Raw genomic sequence first — 5,254 nt, 5'->3', positions numbered from 1 at the left:
ATTCCTTGAGACAGGAATTGATTTTACGTGGGTATATCCACTTGAAGTTCCAAAATCAGCCGCAATTATAATTTTGGCATGTTTTTTGTTGGAAATCACTTATAACATGTAGAAATGCAAAAAAATAAAAAATAAAAAAAAACGAAATTTTTTTGAAAAAAAAGTTGCAAAATTTTCTGTTTTTTTTCTCTAACATTTTTTTTTTGGGGGGAGGGGGGTGGAAATCACTTAAAACATGTAGAAATGCAAAAACAAAAATTCAAATATTTATTCAAAATGGCCGCCATAGCGGCCATATTGGACTTTGGACCAAGTCCCGAATCTAATGGCATGATCCTTGGACCATACCTAATCCCCCCACCAAGTTTCGTCGAAATCCGTTGAGGAGTTTTTCCGTAATACTGTTCACAAACAAACAAACAAACAGAAAGGGGTGGAAACAGTAACCTCCATCCATCTTCGATGGCGGAGGTTAACTTGAGGGGGAGCACTCGGGAGAGTGTAAAACCTCCGCCGCCAATACTGCTGGGTCACTCAAGTGAAAATTTTTTTTCTCTAACAGATTTTTTTTTTTGGGGGGGGGGGGTTGGATATCACTTAAAAGATGTAGAAATGCAAAAAAAAAATTTTTCTCTAACAATTTTTTTTGGGGGGGATTGGAAATCACTTAAAACATGTTGAAATGCAATTTTTTTCTCTCTTTTTGGGGGGGTAACAATTTTTTTGGGGGGAGGTTGGAAATCACGTAAAACATGTAAAAATGCAAAAAAAAAGTTTTTTTTTCTCAAACAATTTATTTTTGGGGGGGCGTGTTGGAAATCACTTATAATATGTGGAAATGCAAAAAAAAAAAAAATTCTCTTTTTTTTGGGGGGGGGATAATTTTTGGGGCGGGGGGTTGGAAATCACTTAAAACATGTAGAAATGCAAAAAAATCTCTTTTTTGGGGAGGGTAACAATTTTTTTTTGGGGGGGGGGGGTTGGAAATCACTTAAAACATGTAGAAATGAAAAAAAAAATTTTTTTCTCTCGAACAATTTTTTTTTGGGGGGGGTCCAAGTCCAAAATTTAATGGTATGATCCTTGGCCCATACCTAACCCCCCCACCACCAAGTTTCGTCGAAATCCGTCGAGGAGATTTTCCGTAATACTGTTCACAAACAAACAAACAAACAAACAAACAAACAGAAAGGGGTGAAAACAGTAACCTCCATCCATCTTCGAAGATGGCAGAGGTTAAAAATATTGAGGACTATAATGGCTGTTTGTACAAACTCTCCACTTTTGGCATCAAATGCAATCCTTCTAACAAAATTATCAGTTACTAAGATAAATGCCAGGAAACTGTCAACATTATTGTTACATATTATGTTGATATCTAGTCTGCATCTGAGTCTGAATTATCACTGTAAAATGCAGAGAGAGTAAAGGGATTTGAACATGATTTGTCCCCTCCATCCACCAAGGCTTCACAGGTGCATGCTGCTGTGCATGGTTGGCCACTCTCCAAGCAAGAACACTCCACTGCACAGGTATTGGGTTGACAGTCACACAAAAGGTCATTTAACAACTCTGGAGCAGCTGGCGATTGACTCATCATTTGAGGCTGGAGACCAGTGCCACCTGGGCTGTGTTCGAAGCTATATGCTGTTGCATCAGGTAAGGTTGGAGAAGGGTAAGCAGCTTGTCTCCATATTAACAGCTGATGATTAGCAGAGCGAAGTAGATGCAGACTGAAAGCGTCTTCTGTTGGTGGTAGTTTCTTTCCCTGGATGTTCCTCTGTCCAGTCTTCTGACACCTCAAGGCATTCAATGACATGCAGTTTGTCTTGCCATACATGTAGCCAACAAACTTTGTGGCTGCCATTTCTATCTCCTTTGAAATGTTTTGCTCATCAGATCCTAGCAGACCAAGAGGCTGGAACTGGTCGGCTTTCTGCATCATTATCCTAAAGGCAGTGCGCTTTCCATGGTCGAAAAAAAGAGCTTACAGTATCACAACCAGTCACGCAGTAGACTGACAGAAGAATTGTCTGCTGTTCAATGATGGGTGATGTAAACTCACTGATCAGTCTCCTCACTGATGTACTGTGTGCAGCAAATTGTTGCTTTCTGTTCTGACTTGCAGTGATAGAGCGACCACTGACATAGTTGATGTAGCATGACTTTTGTCTGTGGTAACGAGCCTCAATGGCAACCAGATCACCATTGGTTACACCCTGAAGTCTGGTTATCATGTCATCATCTTGCTTAGCCTTTGCAGCTTGAAGAACTCGGGTGTACATGTTGGGATGCTCAGGGTCATCTTTCACAGATGACCTATCATGGACCAAGATAATCGGTGCTTTGAGCTGCAAGGATCACTACAGATGAAACAGCGAGATTTCCAGTCAAACTTCACAACTGATGCCTTGGATCTTGTAAAGCAGTTGGCACACCCACCACTTGCACCATCACCATCACCATTACCACTACTAGAATTACCACCATCATCCAAAACTACTTCAGAGTTATCAACTGTTTTAATAGCTCTTCTGATGTGATGTTGGCTTACATGTGTTTATCTGCATTGTCTGTGATACCTGAACACCACTGTTCCAGAAATTATATCAGATTAATGGGCCAAACGTTTCTGACGAACTGAGTCATTCCGTTGTATGCATGCTGAGAATAAGGACCGTAGTTTGTTAAGAACTGGAGTGACTGGCTGTTCCTTTGATGAAAAGGATTTTGTGCAGAAAAGACACTTATCAATGTCAATGGTATCTTCTCCCTTAGCTTTCTTGGCAATGGGAGCAGTGTCAAATTCTGCATCCATATTGCAATAATAGACTGTTCAGTGCTGTTGAAGTAATCTTGAGTACACTAAGACAAAATGTGGATCTGCCTGCAAGCGTAAAAAATATTGGTAACCAATAGTTTGGCAGAATAAGCATTTAATCCTCTGAATTGAAAATAATTCAATGTTAATTCATAAGTATTTTAGACCTAGGGATAAACCCTATTCGTAGGACTTTTTTTAGGGGGGTTATTTCTTTTAGGGGGGTTATTTTTCACAACACCATGTACCTTACATAAAATTTATGCAGTAATGACTTCCATTTTAGACACATTCTTATGACAATACTATTTAACCCCAGCTCAACAGCCCGTAGGCAAAACATTTAGTATACCACATGTTTTTCCATCAAAAAAATTGCTACATGGTAATATATCTTCACCACAAGTCTTCCTATTCTTCTTTCAGCTGCTCCTGTTAGGGGTCGCCACAGCGGATCATCCACATGATCCGCATAGTGATTTGGCACATGTTTTACGCCGGATGCCCTTCCTGACGCAACCCTGGTCGCCTCTTATGACACAGGGATATGGTACACCTATTTTAACCGGGGTATACACCGGCCCAGTATACTGGTACTCATTTCGCCGACCTCGGAAGGATGACAGGCTGAGTCAACCCCCTGGTGTATTAATTCAGTGGCCCAACGGGGCTTGAACTCAGGACCTTCTGGATCCCAATCCGCTGCCCTAACCACTGCGCCAACACCAGGATACGTCACATCTTTTTGATGATACGTCTTCATCACAAGACTATTCATAATTAAAAAAAATAGAAACAAATATTTTCATACTTACATTTTAACAGAGAAGAGGGTGCCACATAAAACATGCTGCAGTATGTGTAGTCTATCACATCTGTTCAAGTGTGACTGACCTAATTTGATATACATTGTAAACTCATGGCTGATTTTTTTTTATTTTTTTTTTGTATACCTTGGTCGAGGCTCGTATGAGTGCTAACACACAACTCACAGCAAGGAGGCATGAGACAAGAGGGGCGGGAGTGGAAGGGACAAAACAGTGGGGAACAGACACATTAGGTGAACTGTGGAAGGGAGAGGGATGGGGATGGGACGGGGAACATGGCGAAGAGAAGATGGACATTACAGGGACTTTCAGGAAGGAAAGCAGGGGAATTGAAGGAAGTGGGCTTGGGTGGATTATCGGGGGTAGAAAAGATCGAGGATTTGGATGGGGGAAGATAAGAGGTGGTGGTGAACAGCTGTTTTGAAAGACTGGAGGGAAGAATGGGAAAGAATAAAGTGAGGAAGTTTATTCCAAAGGCGGGAAAAAAGAGGAATGAAAGAGTGAAGATGAGCAGTGATTCGTGATTTTGGTAGTTTTACCAGAAGGGGGTTGTTGGCGGACCTTGAGTGCCCTGTGGAAATGTGGTGGGGACAAATCGCAGAGAGAGCAGGGGGGGCAAGGCTGGAGAGGAGTCGGTAGAAGACAGAAAGACCACCGACCAACCTGCGGTGATTGAGTGAGAGGCCCAAAGACTCAGCTTCATTGCGGGAGATGTCGATGATCTTAAATGCCCTGGTTTCGACAGCGTGAAGCCGAGAAAGGTGGGAGGCAGGAGCACCAGCCCAGAGGGGAGAGCAGTACTCCATCAGGCTACGGACAAAAGCTTTGTAAGTGGTCAGGAGCTCAAGAGGGCCGAGGAAGGACTTAGCACGACGGAGGATTCCCAGTCGGCGACTGGCTTTTGAGGCGAGGTTGGAAATGTGACTTTCCCAGGAAAGGTCATGGCAGATAGTGAGACCTAGAAGCTTGAAAGAAAAGACTTCTTCCAGAGGATTGTTGAGAAAGTGGATGGGGGGGGTTTGTAAACGGTCCTTTCGAAGAGACATAGTGAGAGTGTGAGATTTGTCTGGATTGAAAGACATGTTCCACGTGTTGGACCAGTTTGTGATTTTATCCAGATATGCAGTGAGCGAAGAAGCTGCTGCTTGCCGGTCTGAGGGATGACAGATGGTACGGCAGAGGGTGCTATTTGTAGCAGTGCCACATGTGGGGACCATCTCAGGAATGTGGGGGTCATCTCAGGATTATTGTGACATATGGGATCACCTTATATGATCCAATATTCTTTGTCAGGGGCATTATTTTAGGGTTGGTTCAGGGTTTAGGGGTGGCACTTTTTTAGTGCATATGTATTTAGTGATATTGAGGAAGGGGGAGGGGGTGTTAGTACATAGGTATTTGTAGCCCCCTCCCCCACCCTTCCAAAAATTCTGGATCTATCCTTGTGTTATTGATATACTCATCAACAATTATAATTCCTTACAACAATATATTATTTCAAAGACATTTCACATGAAATTAATGGTCATTTGCCATGAGTATTGAATAATACCATTTTCAGGTATTTTCAGACATCTTGGACAAAATGTGATGAAAATATGATTTA

This window comes from Eptatretus burgeri, chromosome 17, assembly GCF_056783735.1.
Source record: "Eptatretus burgeri isolate ZD-2024b chromosome 17, Ebu_testis_v1, whole genome shotgun sequence".
Taxonomy (NCBI): domain Eukaryota; kingdom Metazoa; phylum Chordata; class Myxini; order Myxiniformes; family Myxinidae; genus Eptatretus; species Eptatretus burgeri.
This window is presented reverse-complemented; position numbering follows the sequence as displayed.